The sequence below is a fragment of the Cetorhinus maximus genome, chromosome 12 (assembly GCF_964194155.1).
Source record: "Cetorhinus maximus chromosome 12, sCetMax3.hap1.1, whole genome shotgun sequence".
Lineage (NCBI taxonomy): Eukaryota > Metazoa > Chordata > Chondrichthyes > Lamniformes > Cetorhinidae > Cetorhinus > Cetorhinus maximus.
This window is the reverse complement of record NC_135890.1, coordinates 69,296,971-69,319,822: the sequence shown is the minus strand read 5'-3', so window position 1 is coordinate 69,319,822 and position 22,852 is coordinate 69,296,971. Positions and strand designations below refer to the sequence as shown.

Genomic DNA, 22,852 nt, shown 5'->3' with positions numbered 1-22,852 from the left:
AAGAAGCTTAACCCACTCAGCTATATCAATACAGTAGCTACAAGAGCAGAGTATGTACTCTCCAGAGAGTGGCTTACTTCCTGACTCTTCAGTGTTGCTCCAGCATCTAGAAGGCCAAAGCAAGATTGTAACGGAAAGCTAATGTTGATGTATCGGCTCTAAATTCTTCTGAAAGTAATATTTTTGAAGTCTAATTTTCACATTTTTTAGTGTTTCATTTGCCCTGTTCCACAGGCTTTTCTGAAGAACACTGTTGACCTGCCATCTCCCTCTCTAACTCATCCTGGGTTTTTCATTCAACAATACAATTGACAACCTGGCTGTAGTTCCCAGAACCAGTTACCTGTAGTTCCAAAGCTCACTTCTAGAACCCTGGCTCTTCACTTCCACTGAGCCATTTTTTCAAAAAAAAAGTGCTGCTGTTGTTTCAGGGATCGTGTCTTTCCAGTGTTTGTCACATTATCCACTTTGGAGTAAAATGAAGCTGGCACAAAACTTCCTTAACATAATCTTATGATGCTTCTTCCTTGAAGAGCAAGACATCAAGCCTACAAGAAAAACAGTAAAAATGGCTATCCTGAACTACCAGTTATAACTTTTCATTCATTCTATAAATATTTCAAATTGTGCATATATGCTGAAAGTGTGTGTGTGTATTTAAAGTAAGACATAGTTGTTGATCAGAAGGACCAGGAGTAGACTGGGCTAACTGCCCATGGCCCCATTGTTGCCACAATCATCAACCAGGGGGATTGTTGGTGGAAGATTCTGCTAGACATTTTGTTGAATACTGTTCATCCAGTTGAGAAAGTCTGTCTCTACAGTACAGATTATCGCTGACACAATGTCCAAATGCATGAGAACACAGTTGACTCTCATGACAACAGAACAAGGCCTGGGTCATCAGCTTCTGAAATCCTATTGGCTCTATATCCTTAACTTCATACTGATACATCACTTATGTGGTTCTTGACCATTTCATTACTTGCTATATTTTCCAAAAATATACTTAAAATGTATAAAGGTAGATTACAATATGATTCAATTATGCCAGTACATAAAATGCATGACTAATCAATTTGGTTAAATGCAGTACATTGCACTCACTCCACTTACAATGCAGATTGCATCTACAATTACGTTGCCTTTAAACTTTTTCTAATACAGGGGTTTTTTTTTAACTGGTTAATGTTCAAATATTTCACTCACACGCTCTCTCTGCTGCCTGATTTTCTTCCATGTCTCTGACCTTTCAATGGAGAAGTCATTATGTTATATTTCAGAAATAGTGGTAGTCTGTGTTCAGCTATTTCCTTCAATCGTGGCAACCTTATACAAATACAGTGAATGTTTTGATTTTTACAATTTAAAAATTGATAAATTTGAAGTGCAGAATTGCTCTTCGCTGCAAAGATAAAGTAAATGTAACAACAGGGTTTAAGGACTCCTTTGACCAACTGGTGTAAACATTAATTGCCATTGACACTGCTGTTTATATCTACGCAGTAATTGTAACCTCCAATTCTGTACTTTTAATAAAATTCTGAAGTTTTATAAGTGTACTTTACTGAAAGCTAAGGTTGTTGCTGAGAGATATATATTTCAGTGTTGTAAAGTTAATCTTTCAGTTAGTACTCCTTGCATGTTTGGAATGTTAGTGCCATGGTCATAAGAAGTGTCAGTCTTGTATTGTATCATATTGACAAGGGCGACTTTGATGTTGTTTGATGAATGCTGGCTCTCCAACACCTCCACCTACCTCACTGGACTGCAACCCCAACACTGAACATCAAGCCATTGTTTCTTGGACCATCGTTGACCTCAGCACCTCTGAAGCTCTACTCCCATAGCCTCCAACCGCATACTATTCCTGCTCCGCACAGCTTACTTTTGCCTCCTTCCCAAGATTCATGAACCTTGTTTTGGTAGAGCCATCATTTTGGTTTGTTCTTTTTAATCCCAACTGTATTTTTCCCCTCCTTGTCAAGTCTCTTCTGACTTACACCCGTGACTTTTCACCTTCCTCTACCTTAACAGATTCCAGTTTCTTGGCTCTAATCGTCACCTTTTCACCATGGGAGACCTGCCTACACAGCCAGGATGGCCTTAGGCCCCTCTGCTTTTTCTGTGAATGGAGGCTCATCCAGTCCCTGTCCTCCATCACCTTCCCGTGTCTGGCTGAACTTGTTCTCACATTGAATAGCTTCTCCTTTCCCTCTTTGCATTTCCTCCAATTAAAAGATGTTGGATTGGAGCCCATTTGGCCCCTAGTTGTGCTTGTCATTTTGTGGAATACACGGGACATTCTTTGTTCCAGTATTACTCGGGCTCCCTTCTTCACCTCTCTTTCAGGTATGTTGATGATGTTAGTCCCGCTTCCTGCTCTCACTGAAAGCTGGAAAATTTAATCAGTTTTGCTTTCAATTTCCATCCCTTCCTTGTCTTCACATGCTCCATTTCTAACTTTTCCCTTCTCTTCCTTAACACCTCTACTTCCATTCCTGGAGATAGGATGTCAAACACTTCTTTCAGGTGAAACAGAGATTTACTTTTACTTATGTCAATTTGGTATTTTGTGTTCACTGTTCACAATGTGATCGTCTCTAACCAAATACACTGGGTGATTTTCTGGCTGAATATCCCTGTTCATTCTGCATGTGTGACTTTGATTTTCTGGTCGCTTTGCATTTTAATTCTTCATAGCGCTCACACTCTGACCTCTCTGTTCTCGGCCTCGTACACTGTTTCAATGGCACTCAATGGAAGCTAGAGGAACAACACTCATCTTTTGATTAAGCACTTTATAACCTTCCGGAATTGATATTGATTTCAATATCTTCAGATCATAACCTCTGTTCCCTTTTTTTTTCAGAAAATAGGTTTTGCTAATGGCTTTTCTATTGCCATTTACATCTCTCTAGACTCACCTTTTGTCTTCTTATTTGTCTCATTGCCATTTCCATTCCGTTACATCATCATCCTTTTTGTCATTCTAATCTTTTGCCTTCCACCCTATCACTGACCTTTCCTTCTGCTTTTTCTCCCCCTTCTCTTTCCTTTCTTATTTGGACATGGGATGTGAGGGTTGCTGGCAAGGCCATCTTTAATTGCCCATCTTTAATTGTGCATCTCTGCCTCTGCACTTGTTTAAAAACTGTTACATCTGTAACTTTTTCCAGTTTTAACGAAAGGAGTTGACCTGACACATTAACTCTGTTTGTCTCTCCGCAGATACTGCTTGACCTGCTGTGTATATCTAGCAGTTTTTATTTTGTATTATATCATTATGGATTCATCTTGGCAGACATCTGTGGTGTTAGTAATGGAGCAGTAATAGTACATAATAGAAACTATCTGACCTCTGGTGCTGACACAAATTCAGTGCAAAATGCACTAGTATGTTCTTGTTCAGCATCTACCACACAATACAGAATTAAACCCAGGCAGAATCAATGGTGCCAGCATGGTCATGTGACTCTTTCTCTGCAACATACAAAAGAGCCACCCCTGGACTAGTGTATCTGTTTTTTCCCTCCATTGTCAGCAATCAGCATATACTTTGCTGTCCATTTGTGCTTTTCTCAAGACAATTTTTTGCATCGTTTACAGTTTCCACGTTTTCTTGTTACGTGGGCACCATCCTGGCATTGCAGTTAAGTCAAGTGATCAAAGTGGCTGGGGAATATGTCATGGATTCTTGATGCATAAGTTGAAATAGGATGCTTATTCATGTATTGACTCATCTCATAACGAATCATGTAGACTTATCTTGTTTATGGAATGAGTAATATATTCAACTAAATGGGATGTATCCTGCTTATACTGCATGTGCAGTTAAATAATCGATCAACTCTACTGCATTTGGGAAGTAAGGATGAGCTAATCAGTCTGAAGGAGGACCTGTTTAATTGGCTGGCCACTCTTGATTCTTTAGTGCAGTGCAGGTGGTTTGACGTTACTGTTCCATTTCTGACACTGGTTCACATGATAGCTTGTCTTTCTGGATCTTCACACCTGATGGAACTCAAACTGCAGCCTTGTTTCCTTTAGAGGGGAGTAAGGAGGATTCCATCATGTGATTGTGCTGATTGTGAGGGTCTCCTCTTCTGAGCCTGGCTGCAGTCAGCACTGAACATACAAACACAATGGGATGGCAGTGTTAGAATATAGATAGAAAGTGATTGGCACACTTAAAAATGATAGATTCTGAGGATAAAGAAATAGTGGGATTACTGAACAATTACATCATCCCTGCCCTTTCTCTGGTGAGAAGGGAAACTTCATGTTTTCAGGAAAGAGGATGGGAGAGTTGGATAGTATGCAAGTGGAAATAGATATGACAATAAGTGACTTCTCTGCTTACCGCGTGTCCTTGATCTTTTGGTTTTGTCTTTGGGTGCCAGCCTTGAGCTGTTGGAATGCTGCCGCCTTGATTTGCAACCTTGGGTTGTTCTGCCAGAAAATGGAGACTGCTCTCTTTTGTTCCAGTAGATCATGTATTTCAGTATTGTTCTCATCGAACCAGTCCTGATGATGGCAGTGCTCAAAACCAATGGTCTGGACAACTGAGTCTACTACAGCTGACTTATTTGATCCCACTGTTCTGAAATTTAATTGGATGGGTGAAGATTTTCCATATTGATTGTGAGCTGCACTTGGAAATCCTCTCTTTGGTTGGGCTGCTTTAGGGCCGAGACATTGATGATCTTCCTCTTGTGCTTTTGGGTCTTGCGATGTCTTGGTTTTAGGTGAATGTTCATCACCAATTGAACAACTTGTTGATCTGTCCAGCAGGCATTGGCCTTCTGCATGGATTGAGTCATACAGACACCACTTCAGTCTTTGACTCGAACAATGACGTAATCTCGGAGGTGCAAATGCTTTGGTCACAATGCTGCCATGTGGATTCATATTTGTCTTTTTGGCAGAAGAGGGTGTTTGTTATAACGAGGCCATGTTGAGCACAATTTATCAGCAGGAGGACAGCATTTGTATTGGCTTTGCCCACTCCGTTTTTCCCAATGGCTCCTCTCCAACAAATGCTAGTATCCTTAAAGCCAGCTCCACAAGCATTCAGGCAAAACTCCTACAAAATCAACTTCGATCAACTGAACACTGTGTCTGGATAGCTGAAAAATCCCGCCAAGTCCTATTTTCTCAACTCTCAAATGCGTTCCAGATGGAAAACGTTTCAAAGACACTCTGAAGCTCTTGGCGTGCGGCAGCATTGACATTAATGACTGGGAGGAGCACGCTACCAATTGATCAAAATGGCGACTACTTGTCCATCAAGCTGCAACATGCTTCGATTCAAAACGCCTTAATGATGAGGCAAAGCGACGGCAGAGAAGGAAAGAAAAGGAATCGAATCCTGCACTCCAGATCCCATTACCTCATGGAATGTCCTGCTCAATTTATCCAAAGATCAACGGATTGAGAATCGGCCTATTCAGTCACATGAAGAACCATGGCAGAAACTCACGACCCTGACGTATCCTCATATTGAGGGACAGCCGTTGACAAAATGGCTTAAGTGTTCCAGAAATAAAGTACCTAGCCAAGATAACTTGCTTTACTTAGGGGTTGAAACTTTGGTAAAACCAGGAGTGATTCCTGGCTGATGAAAGGTCACAGGTTGAAATACTAACCCTGTTTCTCTCTCCACAGACACTGTCAGACCTGCTGAGTATTTCCAACACTTTCTGTTTCTATTTCAGATTTCCAACACCTGCAGTATTTTGTTTTTTCTATTCATGATTCCTGTGGATTAGACATGGATAACATAATCTGATTATTTGTAGAAAGATTGAGTGCTCCTAAAAACTATAGACCAGTAAATTTAATAGCTACGTGGAAAATATTTATAACAATTTTGAGAGATTGAGCAGTTGAATATTGGAAAAACAGTTACTTGTTCAAGGAGAGTTGGCATGAATGCAGATGATACCAAAGCAATGAACAAAGCAAATAATGATGAACAATGTAAGCAAATTTAGGAAGATTTTAGGTAACTGGGTCAACAGGTGGCTAGTGCAATTAAATGAGATTACGTATATAAGAATGAATGTGCCAGCAAGAAATTCAGAGGACACATTCTGTTACATGAAATAGTTATAATTAGTGCTGATCAGAGAGAAATTGGGATTATTGTGAAGAAATCAGTGAAAATTGTATCTTAATCATTTACAAAAACAAATAAAACATCAAGCAGAAATTGTGGTTCTAGATTTTTGCTCATTTTCCTATGAAATGTAATTATATTATTACACAAAATTATTTGTGAAATGTACTTGTCAGTCAAAATCTGCTTTAACAGGCTTAATTTATCAGGACAGCCCCATGCTGGAACATAAATCAGAATGATGGACCTTGGATTTATATAGCGTTTTGTATAACCTCAGGACATCTGAAACATTTTGCAGCTAGAGAAGTGCTTTTTTTGAAGTGCCACTGTTGTAATGTAGGAAACGTGGTAGCAACTTACATACAGAAAGTTCCCACAAACAGCTATCTAATAAATGACCAATCTGTTGAGCAATGTTTGAGGGATAATTAATGACCAGGAGATTGGGAGACCCCCCTCCCCGCTCTTTTGAATAGTACTGTAACATCATCTATGCCCATGTGAGAGGGTCAGCAGAGCCTTGATTTAATGTCTCAGTTGAAGGAAGTCCAACACTTCCTTGGTGTCAGCCTAGATTATGAGCTTAAGTTTCTGAAGTGGGATTTGAAATCCCACAACCTTCTGATTCAGAGGTGAGAATGCTAATACTGAGCTGATAACTGTAAAAAGTCAGACAAAAGCTAGATGGACCTAGGTAATGGGGCTTGTGAAAATACCTTCCAGAAAGTTAAATACCTATATTTTTTAAGCTTTGCATCATGGTAATTTTGTGGTGAAGGGGCAGGCTACACCCAAGTAGGTTTGACCCATAGCTTCACTGCCCAGCCTATCATCACGAAAGGTTCAGGACCGACTCCCATTGCTAGAAATCTTTTGCAATGACAATATGCAAAATTATATGGAGTATCTCTTTTTAAAGTTTATGTTGGCCTAAAGTAGGGGATAGCCTCACACCTTCTTTATTCAGCATTCCTACATGAATATAGGTTTTATAAAATAAGCTTGAGGCTCTGACCCTACCTATTGTTCTGTACATTTCACCTTTCTGTGGAATAAAAAACAGTTTATGGCTTGAACTACACTTCATCTCGCCTAGTGTTGGCCATCTTTCAAAGATACGTGAAATACACAAATATTCAGTCCAGATTTTCTACCTATCCGGGGGCTTCACAAGCCATGTTTGCTAGGTCATTTCAGAGGGCACTTAAGAGTCAACCAAATTGCTATGGGTTTGAACATAAAACCATTGAAAGTTAGGAGCAGGAGTAGATCATATGGCCTTCAAGCCTGCTGCACCATTCACTGTGATCATGGCTGATCTGATTCCCTGAGAGATCAAAAGTCAACGATGGAGCATCTGCAACCCTATAGGGTAGAGAATTCTAAAATCTCTCAACCCTTTAGTGAAGAAATTTCTCCTCATCTCAATCCTAAATGATTAGCCCCTTATCCTGAGACTGTGCCCCCGTGTTTTAGATTCTCTGACCAGGGGTAACAACCTCTGTGTCTACCTGTCAAGCCCCTTCAGAATCTTGTATGTTTCAATGAGATCAGCTCTCATTCTTCTAGACTCCAGAGAGTACAGGCCCAATTCACTCAACCTCTCACCCTAGGAGAACCCTTGCATCTCAGAAACCAATAGTGAACCTTCATTGCACTCCCTCCACGGCCAGAATATCCTTCCTTGGATTATGGAAACCAAAACTGCGCACACTATTTTGGTGTGGTCTCCAGATGCGGCCTACCAAAACCCTGTAAAATTGTAGCAGTACCTGTTTATTTTTGTACTCCAATCCCCTTGCAATAAAGGCCAAATGCTATTTGCTTCCTAATTGCTTGCTCTACTTGCATACTAATTTGTGTTCCTTATATGAGTACATCACTTCTCTGAAAATAAACATTTAGAAGTTCCTTGCTTTCTAAAAAATATTGTTTTATTACTAAAGTGAATAACTGCATACTTCTCCATATTATCCTCCATCTCCCACCTTGTTGCCCACTCACTTAACCTGTGTCTCTTTTCAGCCTCTTTGTGTCCTCTTCATAGCTTACATTCCCACCTAGCTTCGTATCATCAGCAAACGTAGACAAAGAGATCAAGAGTAACGTGTCTAAGTCATTGATATAGATTGTAAATAGCTGAGGCCCCAGCACTGATCCTTGCAACACTCCACTAGTCACAGCCCGTCAACTTGAAAATACCCATATATTTCTACTTTCTGCTTCCAGTCCATTGACCAATCCTCCATCTATGCTAAAATCTTAAACCAAACTCTGAGTCCCGATCTTGTTATCTATTGACCTTCGTGTGGCACCTTATCGAATGCCTTTTGAAAATGCAAGTATAAAGGATCCCCTGGTTCCCTTTATATAGTCTACTAGTTAAATCCTCAAAAAACTCCAATAAATTTGTCAAATGTGATTTCACTTTCGTAAAAACACGTTGACTCTGATCATACTATGATTTTCTAAGTGCATTGTTAAGACTTAATAATAGCTTCCAACATTTTCCCAATTAATGATGTCAGGCTAATTGACCTGTAGTTTTCTGTTTTCTTTCTCCTTTCTTGAATAGCAATGTCCACTCCAATGGGACTGTTCTAGAATCTAGAGAATTTTGAAAAATCATCACCAGTACATCCATTATCTCTGCAGTTACCTCTTTTTGAATCCTAGGATGTAGGCTATCAGGTCCTGAAGTTCTGTTGGCTTTTAGTTGCTTACTTTTCTTGAATACCTTTTCACTGTTGATATTGGCTTACTTTGAGTTGTTTAACCTTAAGAGCCATTGATTGCTCTGTCTTTCTGGTTTGGAATTTGTATCTTTTGTTGTGAAGACAGATGCAAAATATTTGTTCAATGTCTGCCATTTCCTCATTCCCCATGATAATTTCTCATGTCTCTGCCTTGAAGAGACCAATGTTTACTTTATCTCCTTTTTATATACTTAAAAAAACAAAACTGTAATAGCTTTTACCTTCCTGGCTAGTTCATTCTCATTCTATTTCTTTCCCTTTTTTATCAACCTTTTGGCCACCCTTGCTGTTTCCTAAATCTTTCCCAATCCTCAGCTTACTATCATTCTTTGCATTATTATAAGCCTCTTCTTTTAATTTAATACTGTCCTTAACTTCCATAATAAGCCATGGATGGATTACTCTTGGTGAACTTTTATTATTTTAATGAAATGTATTTTTGTTGAACATACTGAATCATTTCTTTAAATTTTTCCCCCTGTTTATTTATCACCACACCTTTCAGTCTATTTACCCAATCAACTTGTTTGGCTGTGCAGGGGTAACCTGTAATGGCTGCTAGGTTTTGCCTGTATTTTGAAGACTGAAAAACATTGTACGTTAATGTGCTGACTTGGCATTAATGTGTTTTTTTTTATACTTGTTAAGCAGCAATAAATAGAAACTATGCAAATTTTACTGGATTCACACGTGATATTTCACACGAATGAAGCTGGTGTAAAAGCAAAGGGAGCATAGTTTGAGGGATAAACAAAACAGGATATTGCTTACAGAACTAGTCACAGGGAAGTTTTGATGAGCAGTGTAGCTCAAGTATAACATTCAAGCATGTTTCGAAGCAATAGGAGCAGATATAGTAAGACAGCACATGCCAAAAGTTTTGAGGGCATTTGACAGCTTTCCTTGTGTCACTGCTATCTGATAGGCTACATTTTAGCAGTATCCACGCTATTCCATGATCAATAGAGTGCAAGGGGACTATTTGAAGGGGATGTGATCTCAGATCTGAGTCAGTTCCTGAAATTGGATCTGCACCCATGGCGCAAAATTATTTTGGGCAGGGTTTTACGTCCCGCGGGCGGGCGCGGGCCTGACCTGATCAGGTGTAAAATAGCGCGCGATGCCATCGGGCGAGCGTCCAGACGTCATTGCGCCTTCATGTGATATTTTGGCCGGCAGGTGCGTGCTAATAATTAAGAAGCCTATTAAGACCATTAATCAATTAGTTTAAAGCTATTTTTTGCTGCCCACCCAACCTTACAGTTGGTGGGCGGGTGAATCGGCCAGGCGGCCTTTGGATCAAAAAAAAATTGTGACATAATTTTTGTTACGTTTATGTTCACGTGAGTGAGTCCTATGTGGGGACATATTTTTCACATTTTCAGGATCTTTATTTTTGATTTTAACATTCTTCGGCTCCCTGAGGCAGTTCCCTGCCTTCAGAGAGCTTTCAGTGCGCGCTCTCCTGTGCATGCGCAGACTTTTACACTTGTACGCCTCCCACCCCACCCCGGCAGTGCTGATCTTCTCGCTGGCTGGCTGTTAATTGGCTAGCCAGCATGAAATCGCAGTCGGGGACCAATCACGGGCAGTGGACCGTTTCCCCGCCGGTCGCACCTGCCCAAAAACCCTGCCCTTTGTTTCTCTGCGCGTCTGCTTATATTAAGTAAAAGAGAAAATGGTCACTTTCTAACACATTAGAGCAAATGGAAGTACTGATTTCTCTACTGACCTGTAGAGGTTGAAAACCTCAGCTGTAAATGGATTTTGCACCAGTTCTGTTGCCTTAATGTAATGTTTCTGAACTCTCACTGATTTGTTAAGTTTCACTAATGAAGACCTGCCTTATTTGATTCAACAGTTTACCTTGGTAGCTGTTCCAACCCTAGAAGAATCAGCCTATTGTGCTGATGTGGCATTGGTGCTTTCTATGACAGATACCCCGGTGACATTTGTACAAGGCTGTAAATGCAGTCCCAGTTTGTGTGTTGGTGATGAGCTGTTTAGCAGCTAGATTGGGATTATTTAAATTTATTTCACTTAATAAATTTGAACTGGAAATTAGAGAAGAGACTTTCATCTCTGGGATTTTGGCTTGAATTCATTGCCCCAACTTACTGGACGAAAGGACAGTGTGCCAGTCCAGTATCCTAAGTGATCTTTGTGCTATCTCCCTGAGTGCTTTAGTTCTGTTTAGGGAAAGAAATTGCCATTTAGAGTTCACTGTGAATCCTGTTTGAAGCTGTGTTGCTGCTGTTCTTTCCTCATTTGATATGTATTTATTTACATACACATCATGTACCTGTGCTTTTGAAGTCGCGATCTAAAGACCAAATCTGGGGGATCCTCTTTGTTTTTCAGCATGAGAAAACAAAACTCACTTGTAGTCTATTTCACAGGTAGTGACCTTTATTGTAGTATCTAATTTCTCCTTCAGCTATCCAGCTGCCTGGGGATGTTTTTACCCCAGTGCATCGGACAGATTACATGAATGAATGGAGATTTTAAATGGGGAAATTTTACTTAATAGTCCCTTTTACTGATCAATCTCTAAAGATCAGCAAATTTGCCCCATTATAATGTTGAATGCGCTGATGCTGATGTAGTTGCTGGCCACTCAACCATCTCGCTGTGGTATATAACTTTCATCTCCAGGCCCACCATACCAATTGTCACCTTGCCTTTCTGAAGGTACTGACTTTCTAGCACCCAATTTCCCAGATGCCAGCTGTCCTGTGACAACACAGCACTGGTTTTTGAGCCTAGGCCCATTTTCAGCACCTTTAACTAGCCAAGAGCCAATTTACAAAAAGTTACAGCATCGGGAAATGTGTAATTGCAACAGACCTAAAAGTGTTCTTTGGACTTCTGCTTTATCATATACTAGTCTCAAACTACTTCTGTGAGGAGTGATATGATTCAAGTTTGCTTGTCTTAGTCTATTGTCTATAAACAAAACTAGTTGCACACTGAAGGATCAATTTTCATATTTTTGAAATTGGTTGAAATTTTGCCAAATTTCAGTCATTGAGCCCATACAGATATAATTGTTTTGTGTTCATCAGGTCTCCTAGCACTAGTTCCCCCATATAGTGGTCGATAATCCTTTGCACACTTCTTCAGTCCTCTTTGCTCTTTTCCTTTACATTTCCTGTGGTTCTCACAGCCTGTAACAAGTGATTGTTAAGCTATAAAATTGCTAACATTAGCATGAATTGGTTGTGTGCCAGTTTCAAATCTCTGGTCAAAGAGAGGAAAGAGCAGCATTAAACAACTATTTGTTCCAAGATACTAGAGCAACACGGGGAAGTGAAGGCTCTTATTAACAGTATACCTTTGGCTGTTACTTAGGACCATAGGAGTAGGCCATTTGGCTGGTCGAGCCTGCTCCACCATTCAGTTAGATCTTGGCTGATCATTTACCTCAATGCCACATTCCCGCACTATCCCCATATCCCTTGATGTCATTAGTATCCAGAAATCTATCGATTTCTGTCTTGAACATGCTCAATGATTGTGCTTCCACAACCTTCCTGGGGTAGAGAATACGCCACTCTGAGTGAAGGAAGATATTCCTCCTCATCTCAGTCCTAAATGGCCTGTCCCTTATTCTAATGTGTCCCCTGGTTCTAGACTCACCAGCCAGGGGAAGCATCCTATCTACATCCACCCTGTCACACCCCGTAAGTTACAATGGGATCACCTCTCATCTTTAAACTCTAGAGAATGCAGGTCCAGTTTCCTCAATCTCTCTTCATAAGACAATCCCACTACCCCAGGGATTAGTCTGGTAAACCTCTGTTGCATTCCCTCTATGGCAAGTATATCCTTCCTTAGGTACGGAGACCCAAAACTGCACACGATGCTCTATCTGTGGTCTCACCAAGGCTCTATACAATTGCAGCAAGATATCTTTACTCCTGTACACTCATCCCCTCATGACTAAGGTCGACATACCATTTGCCATCCCAATTGCTTGTTGCACCTGAATGCTAGCTTTTAGTGACTCATGAACAAGGACACCCAGGTCCCTTTGGACATCAACACTTCCAAACCTCTCACAATTAAGAGATACTCTGTTAGTTTTACCAAAGTGGATAACTTAACATTTATTCACATTATATTCCATTTGCCATGTTCTTGCCCACTCACTTAGTCTGTCCAAGTCCCCTTGGAAACCTTCTTGTATTCTCCTCGCAACTTACATTCCCACCTAATTTTGCATCATCAGCAAATTTGGAAATATTACATTTAGTCCCCTTTTGAGGATCATAACCTTGTTGTGATGGGGTGGGGGGGGGGGGGGCTTGTGTGATCCAGTGAACCTTGGAGCTATGTCGTCTGGAGGGTCTCCCTCGGTGAACAGGTCCAAGGTGAGGTTCCAGACAAAGAGTGACCCACCAAAGACCCCTGTTTTGGTTCTAGAAATAACACAGAGAACCTCGCCCAGAACAGGGATACCGGGACCCACCCCTGGAGCCAGGTCTAGGTGTTCGCTGGCGAGTGCCTGGTGGCTGGGCCGCCCATGTAACCTGGCTGGGTTCAGCTCGAAATGGCTTCGTGGAGCTGCCTTATGGGCCCACCACCCGCAAGGCAAAGAATGGTGGTCGGGTGTGATGCCAGTATGGCAGTGAGCAAGAGTGGGACAGATATCTAGACCTTGGCAATGGAAACTGGCTCTTGGGATGTGGAATGTCACCTCACTGGTGGGGAAAGAGCCGGAGCTGGTGGAGAGGGCCGACTAGATACAGTTGGTCTCAGCTCCATACATAGTGTTGGCTCTGGAACCAAACTTCTCGATTGAGGGTGGTCTCTCTCCTATTCCGGAGTGGCCCCCTGTGAGAGGCCCCGAGCGGATGTGGGGATACTCTCCAACCCCTGGCTGGATGCCACACAGTTGGAGTTTGCCCCAGTGGACGAGAGGGTTGCCTCAATGAGGCTTCGGGTCTCAGAGAGGAAACCTTTGACTGTTGTTTGCATTTGTGCGCCAAACAGCAGCTCGAAGTACTCTGCCTCCTTAGAGACGGTGGGATTGGTGCTCGATAGGGTGCCACCTACCGACTCTGTCGTCTGACTGGGGGACTTCAGCGCTCACGTGGGGACACCTGGAGAGGGGTGCTTGGGTGGAACGGCCTCCCTGATCTGAACCCGAGTTGTGAGTTGTTTTTGGACTTCTGTGCTAGTTATGGGTTTTCCATAACGAACACCGCGTTCGAACATAAGGATGCTCATACGGGTACCTGGTACCAGAGCACCTTGGGTCGAAGGCCAGTGATCGACTTTATAGTCGCGTCATCGGACCTAAGGTCATATGTTCTAGACACTTGGGTAAAGAGAGGGGTGGAGCTGTCAACTTATCACCACTGGGGGGTGAGTTGGATTCGGTGCACGGGATGTGGGTCGGACAGTCACGGGAGGCCAAAATGTGCTGTGAGGGTCACCTGGGAATGTCTGGCAGTTTCTGCGACATGATTTCAACTCCCACGTCCCGGGTGAGGTCAAGGACATCGAGTCCGAATGGACCATGTTCAAGACCTCAATCGTTGATGCGGCCGTGAAAAGCTGTGGCTTGAAGGTGGTTGGTGCCTGTCGTGGAGGCAACCCTAGGACCCGCTGATGGACACCAGTGGTGAGGGAGACTGTCAAATTGAAGGAGCAGGCCTTCCAGGCAATGCTCGTGGATAGGTCTCCTGATTCGGTTGAGAGGTACTGGCAGGCCAGGATGGCTACAGCAGCACCGGTCGCTAATGTGAAAGCTCAGGCTTGGGAGGAGTTTGGAGAGGCCATGGAAATTGACTATCGAACGGCATCAAAGTTGATCTGGCAAACCATTTGGCTGCTTAGGAGGGGTCGGCGGGATGTCGCCCAAGCTGCTGTCAGCAAGGGTAGGGAAATGTTGACCACAACTGGGGAGATTGTCGAGAGGTGGAAGGAGCACTTTGAGGAACTCCTCAACCTAGTGGACATGCCCTTCTTACAGGAGGCAATGTCAGAACCCCTCTGGTGTGATCAGGTCTATCACTGTTGCTGAGGTCGCTGCAGAGGTCAAGGGCCCCTGTGGCCGTAAGACAGCAGGGGTGGACGGGATCTGCCTGGAGATGTTGAAGGCGTTGGACAATGTTGGGGTGTCGTGGATAATGCTCTCTTCAATGTTGCGTGGAAGGCGGGTCAGTACTGCTGGATTGGCAAACTGAGGTGGTGGTCCTCATCTTTAAGAAAGGGGAACAGAGGGTTTATTCCAATTATAGAGGGATCGCACTCCTCAGCTTCCCTGGGAAAGCCTATACCAGAGTGCTGGAGAGGAGACTTTGTCCAGTAATGGAACCCCAGATTCAGGAGGAACAATGTGGGTTCCACTCCGGCCGTCGAACAGTGGACCATTTTTTTGCCCCCTCGTGGATGTTTGAGGGTTCGTGGGAGTTTGCTAATCTGGTCTACCTGTTTTGTAGACCTGGAGAAGACATATGACCGTGTTCCTCAGGATATTTTGTGGGAGGTGCTGCGGGAATATGAAGTGACGGTATTGCTTCTGCATGCTATCAGGTTCCTCTATTCGCGGAGTGAGAGTTGTGCCCGCATTCGTTGTATTAAGTTGAATTTGTTCAAGGTCGGCATTGGACTCCGCCAAGGGTGGGTCGTGTCTCCACTTCTGTTTGTGATTTTCATGGACAGGATATCAAGGCGCAGCTGAGCTACGGAGAGTATCCAGTTTGGGGGCTTATGGGTGGCATCTCTGCTGTTTGCAGATGATGTTGTGCTGCTTGCCTCATCTGACTGTGATCTCCAGCGCACACTTGAGCATTTCACTGCCGAGTGTGACACGGCTGGGATATGGATCAGCACCTCCAAATCTGAGTTTGTGGTTCTCTCCTGGAAAAGAGTGGGTTGCTCTTTCCAGGTGAGTGGAGAACAGCTTCCCTTAGTGGAGGAGTTCAAGTACCTCGGGATCTTGTTTGCGAGTGGTGACACGGGGGAAACGTGAGATTGACCAGTGGATCAGTGTGGCGGCTGTAGTTTTGTAGGCACTCTAACAGTCAGTGGTAGTGAAGCAGGATCTGAGTTTTAGGACAAAGCTCTCGGTTTACCGGCCTATCTACGTTCCCATCCTTACCTATGGTCATGAACTGTGGGTAATGACCAAAAGGCTAGGATTGCGGGTACAAGCGGCAAAAATGAGGTTTCTCCGCAGGGTTGCTGGGCGTTCTCTCCGGGACAGGGTGAGGAGTTCGGCAATCCGGGAGAGCCACGAAGTAGAGTTGCTGTTCCTCCGGATCAAGAGGGCCAGTTGAAGTTGTTGGGCATCTGATAAGGATGCCCCCTGGTAGGCCCTGCTGGAGCTGGACTGGACCACTGGGTTGAGACCTCGAGGCCAACCCAGGACATGCTGGACGAATTACACCTCTCGGCTGGCCTGGGAATCCCCCAGGCGGAGCTGGAATCTGTGGCTGAGGAAAGGGAAGTCTGGTTGGCCCTGCTCAGCTTAGTGCCACCGCGACCTTCACCAGGAGAATCGGTGTGAAAATGGATGGACTAATACATTTAGCCCCCATATCCAAATCATTCGTATTGATTGATAACAGGTGTGGCCCCAGCACTGATCCTTGCGATACTCCACTAGGAAAAGCCTGCCATCCTGAGAATGGCCCGTTTATCCCTATTCTCTGTTTTCTGTCTGTTAACCAATTCTCAATTCATGCCAGTATATTACCTTTCAATCCCATGTGCTCCTGTTTGGGACCATATCAAAAGCTTTTTGAAAATCCAAATACACCACATCCACTGGTCCTCCTTTATCTATGCTGCGAGTAACATCCTTAAAAAAAAAAACTCCAACAGGTTTGTCAAACATGGGAAAAAAAATTCCCCCCCTCCCCGTCGGAGGGGAAGTGCAGGAGCGGGTGTGGGCAGGCGCGCCTCCGATCGGCGCCCCTGATTGGGGGCGTGCTGCCATTTTACGTGGGCGGGCCTTAATTGGCGTCCGCCAGGAAGCGCTATGCACTCCCTGTGCGGGCGCGGGGGCGGGGGGGTTCCCTCAGCCGAGAGTGCGCTCTTTCGCACATGCACATGAAAAAGCGCATTGATCTTTCTGAGGCTAAGTGCTGCCTCAGGGAGATTGGCTCCAAATTTAAAAATGTTAGAGACAAAAACAAAATCTCCCTGACATGTCCCCTCATGTGACACTGCCAAATGAGTTATGACATGTCCATCACTTTTAGTTAAACCTTTATTAAATATTTAAAAACCCTCATGAAACCTCATCCCGTGGATGAGGTTTCATGCTTTTTCTTAAGCCCGTCTGGGCTCCCAGCCTGCCCGCCAACCCTAAGGTTGGACGGGCAAGTCCATTAATTATATAAAGTACTTTTTAAATGGCCTCAATAGGCAGTTGACAGGTCAGCGGGTGCACAGCTGATTCGGCAGCGGCCCCACCCCCCCAACCTGAAAATTGAAATGATGTGGGGTGACGTCGGGAGTTCCACCCGGCATCATCCCATGTCATTTTACACGTCGGCGAGCAGGCCCCCCTGCCCCGCTCGCCGACCTAAAGATCCTGTCCATGATTCTCTTTTCATGAATACATGTTAACTCTGCCCAATCATATCGTTATTTTCCAAGTGTCTAGTTATCACATCCCTTAATACTTATACTTGGCTAGCTGGACAGCTAGTTTTCCTGAGCTCACATTTTATATATACATTGAAATGTCTCACTCTATATTGAAATTTTGGAGCACCATAATTTATCCGACTGTAAATCTCCTGTGCTAGAAACTAGCTGTATGGTACCCTGTTGGCAACTGATGTAATCTGGATGATGCACCAAATTTCTGACAGCACTGCATTAACATCAGTGTGCAAAAGAGACGATATAAGAATGATATTGCTCTGCAGATTGCAAACTTTGCCCTTGGATTGAATCTATACCAATAGTGAAATGCTAATTTACAAGCTAATTCTTTACAGTACTCCTTGCAAACCCAGTTATCATGCCACAAAAGAAATGCCTGAAATGGCTATCATAGTTTAGTGGCTATGTCAGTGAACCAATAATCCCAGAGATGCTGATTTCTCGTCACACTATAGTAGTTTGAGAAATTAAATGCAGTTTCTTTTTAATTCTGGAAGTTAACATTTGGTACCAGTTAAAGTGACCATGAAGCTGTCAGATTATCATTATAAACTCAACTGGTTCACTGATGTCCTTTAGGAAAGGAAACTTCCTGTCCTTACTCAATCTGATGACTTCTACTGTGTGAAATCTGAAGCTAAACTGCCCTCAGGAGTGACCACCTAAACCAGTCAGTTATATGAAGCTGCTACACAGAATATAGCTTCATCACATGCAGTAGTTCAAGAAGGTGGCCCAACATCACCTTCTTAGGGCAGCTAGGAATGGGCAATAAATTGACAGCGATATCTGCAACCAAAGAATCCAGGAATGCAGAGTAAATCCAAAAGGTCGATCCCATCTATGCAGGAGATGCCACGAAAGATGAAAGAAGCTTAAGCTCTAGATCCTGAAAAGAAAGAGGTTAATGTGGAACTTCATGTGATGTATAAATATTAAGTGGAACAGATGGGATAAACCCTGAAAATAGCTTCAAATTAACCAGGAATGTAGGATTAAAGGATTTTAAGTTTAAACGAGAGAAAATTAATTATAAATTTATGATGAGTAATTTAAAAGGAGTAATTAGAGTAATAATTTCAGGCAGATGCATTGGTATGTTTAGGATGCAACTAGATGCTGTGTTGGGAAAGACAGAGTACTAGAGGGATAAGCTCCAATGGCATGTTCTCATCCTTTCTCATATTCCTGTATTGTAATTGAGTGAACCTATAGATTGGGATTTGGATGTTCAGTAACTAGTAAGAAAGGACAGCCGAATGTGTTGATTTGTTAACGTACTAAGCATCTTAGCCTAAATTGATCATCACTCTGATAAATGTTGGCTGGGAGTTTCTGGCCCCAGCGAGATGGATCCTGCCATGGTGGATGTGGCGAGCCAGCCAAAAGACCATTGACTTCACAAGACTGGAAGACCCACTGGACAGCTGAGCCAGAAAGGCCCACCCAATCTTTAATTTGTTTCTTTTGTTTTGCTGGTGATTTGTAGAAATATCATAAGGCTATTTACAGGGTACTATTGATGAAATTCTAATGTTCTTGCAATTATTTGGCTTTCCTAATAGTTAATGGGCTATGTGGCTGAGGTACAAAAGAACCAAAAAATATTTATTTGAATATCAGAAAAATCTGTTTTCAATGCTTAAAACAGCTGCTGCTTCCTTATTTGTTCAACCTACATTTGTTTGGAATCAGCTATTGTTTCAAGTTAGGAAGTAACCTGAAACACTTGGCCTTTTGGGGAAAAAAGCTGTTGACTGGATCTACTCTTCCTCTTGTATTGCAGACTAGATCTGAAATAGGCCAGTCAAGCTTTCTTCTATTATAGGCAAAAGGCATATGTAAGGTAAACAGTTTGAGTTTACCAGTTTTTTTTTAAGCTTTCAGTTCTTTATGGTGTAGTGATAATGTTTTTTGAAAGATTCATCATGTTTTTCACATCATTGGTTTTAGTAAATGTCAAAAAACAAATTGGAGCCATTTGACCACTGCTTTGGATGGCAGCCTTGTTATCCTCTTCAATCTGGTTGTCTCAAGCTTTATAGCAGCATGCCACATAAGTTGGCAGGCTTCAGAATTAATGCCAAACAGCATGAATCTTTCCTGTAAACAACACACTTTCTTTATTGTCTTCCATTATTGTATTTTTCTGCATGTGAAGTTTCTTACAGATATTGAAGGAAAGGAATTCTGGCCTTTTGTTACAACCTTGCCTAAAGATGTTCTAAAATCTGTTAAAATAGAATGATTCTAATGTCAATTAACTTAAGGTGCTGACCCAAAGAAACCTTTGTCTCGGTAACTATTACCCCATGGGAAATGAAACACATAGCTAGAGACACAGGTGCATAATTCAAAAATGAGAAAGTAAAAAAAGTGAAGGATGAAAACAGGCCAATATACCTATTTGAAGCCACTTCTTCTGGTATTCTATCTATTATTAATACTGAACATCTCCAGTGCATCCATTTTCGAAGTTTGGTTCAAGACAGACAAATGCAAGTACAGGGAACTCGAGGTGGATTCATTTAAGGTAACATGCTTTCTACAGTGACTCTCAAAACTGCAGGAAAAACACCAGGCTTGGATGAACTCTTACTACCTCCTCTAGCATCAGTCATAAATTGGCCAAAGCTTGTTTCAGTAGGTAGGGTTGTTGGTAGCTGACTTTGATGTAAACTGATGTGCACATCCAGTCCCCAGCCAATATCCAGGAAATTACATTGCTCCTACTGGTGTAACCTTGGCCATTGCCAACTTATGTTGCTTCAAGTGCCAAATCACACAAAGTAGTGCTGCAAACAAACAAATATTCCCATCCCTATATTTAGGAAATAATGATTGCCTTCTTCAAAAGATAGAATGCATGCTCCAAATGGCCTGGACCAATGGAATAGGGCATCGGTCATATTCTGTTGGTTTCAAGTCTCAGCCTTCATGCAGTTTGGCTAGCTCTGCAATCATGCCAGCTGTTGATCAATCTCGGGATGACACCAGGGTTGGAAGTGTAATCAGTAGGCTGAAGTAACCCCTCCCAACCAGATGAAGGAGTGGCCCTGTAAATGTACTGTAAAACTGTTTAAGCTTCCATAGGTACGTAAAAAGGAAAAGATCAGCAAGAACAAAGAATTTATAATGGAACATTGGGAAATAACAGAGAAGTTAAATACTACCTTGGGTCTGTCTTCACAAGGAGAGGAAAATACAATAAATCTCCCAGAAATAATAGCAAAACCAAAAGGGGCTCGTCAAAATGAGGAACTGAAGTAAATTAATATTAGTAAAAAAGTAGTATTAGAGAAATTAATGGAACTGAAAGTTGATAAATCCCTGGGACCTGATGATCTACATCCCAGAGTGTTGAAAGAGATGGTATTAGAGGTAGTAGATGCATTGGTGGTAATTTTGCAAAATTCTATAGATTCTGGAACGGTGCCTGCAGATTGGAAGGCTGCATATGTAACTACACTGTTTAAGAAAGGAGGGAGAACAAAAACGGGGAACTACAGACCTGTTAGCCTGACGTCAGTAGTAGGGAAAATACTAAAATCTATTATAAAGAATGTGATAACTTGACACTTAGAAAATAACGATCTGATGGGGCAGAGTCAACATGGATATTTGAAAGGGAGATCATGTTTGACAAACCTGTCGGAGTTTTTTGAGGATGTTACTAGCAGAATAGATCAGGGGGAACGACTGGATGTGGTGTATTTGGATGTTCAGAAGGCTTTCGATAAGGTCCTACACAAGAGGTTAGGAAACAAAATTAGAGTACATGGCATGAGAAGTAATACCCTGGCACGGATTGAGGATTGGTTAATGGACAGAAAACAGAGTAGGAATAAAAGGGTCAGTCTCAGATTGGCAGGCTGTGACTAGTGGGGTGTCGCAAGGATCAGCACTTGGATCCCAGCTGTCCACAATCTATATCAATGATTTGGTTGTGGGAACTAAATATAATATTTCCAAGTTTATGGATGACACAAAACTAGGCGGGAATGTGTGTTGTGAGGAGGATGCAAAGAGGCTTCAAGGGGGTTTAAACGTGCTTAGTGTGTGGGCAAGAACATGGCAGTTGGAGTATAATGTGGATAAGTTTGTGGTTATCCACTTTGGTAGAAGGAATGGAGATGCAGAGTATTTCTTAAATGGTGAGAAATTGGAAAGCATTGATGCCCAAAGGGACCTGGTGTCCTTATTCATAAGTCACTAAGAGCTAACATGTAGGTGCAACAAGCAATTAGGAAGCAAATGGTATTTTGGCTTTTATCGCAAGAGGATTTGGGTACAGGAGTGAAGATGTCTTGTTTCAACTGTATAGAACCTTGGTTAGACCGCACTTGGAGTATTGTGCACAGTTTTGGTCCCCTTACCTAAAGAAGGAGGGACTTGCCATTGAGGGAGTGCAGAGGAGGTTCACCAGACCTATTCCTGGGATGGTGGGACTGTCCCATGAGGAGATATTGAGGAGATTGGGCCTGTATCCTCTGGAGTTTAGAAGAATGAGAGATGATCTCATTTCAACTTACAAGATTCTTTAAGGGCTAGACAGGGTAGATGCAGAAACAATGTTTCCCCTGGCTAGGGCTTCTAGAACCAGGGGACTATTTAGGACTGAGATAAGGAGGAATTTCTTCACTCAGAGGGTAGTGAATCTTTCTATACCCCAGAGGGCTGTGGCAGCTCAGTCGTTAAGTATGTTCAAGGCAGAGATTGATAGATTTCTAGATACTAATGACATCAAAGGATATGGGAATAGTGCGGAAAAATGGGGTTGAGGTTGATGATCAGCCCTGATCTAGTTGAATGGTAGAACAGGCTTGAGAGGCTAAATGGCCTCTCCTATGTACAATGTGGGTAAGAATTCAAGTAAAAGGTTTCTAGCTATATGTTATTGTGTTCTTATCTTATGCTGTAGTGAAAGTTAAAGGAATGAAACTGTCTACCAATCAATCATACTATTTTATCTCTTTTTCAATTTTCCCCCGATTGCCTCATCTAAAAGTGCTGAGTTATAGTTCCAATGATCCAAGTGATCACTTGTCTGAACACAATCCCATCAGTTATACATGGGATGAGGGATCAGGGCTGGGGGTGGGCGCAATGAGAACCAATTCTTCTGTTCCCACTCAATATCCACATACTTTTATGTCCATTTCCAGCTTAGAAACCAAAAGTTAGGCTTCTTTCCCTTTCCCTAATTCAGGGACAATGAAGCTTTTAGTCTTTTGTCAGCCCAAGCTAAATGAACACAGACTAAGAGCTTTCCTGGTCTGTATGGTTCATTACCCAAACATTTGATGGACTTACTCAATGAGCCACCATGGAGGTAAGTTGTTCA

At 42.5% G+C, this 22,852-nt stretch overlaps 1 protein-coding gene across 3 annotated transcripts in view; it reads left to right on the top strand.

Moving 5' to 3' along the window:
• Positions 1 to 22,852, top strand: part of cabin1 (calcineurin binding protein 1) — a 528,604-nt gene that overhangs the window by 367,998 nt on the left and 137,754 nt on the right. The window lies entirely within an intron of this gene.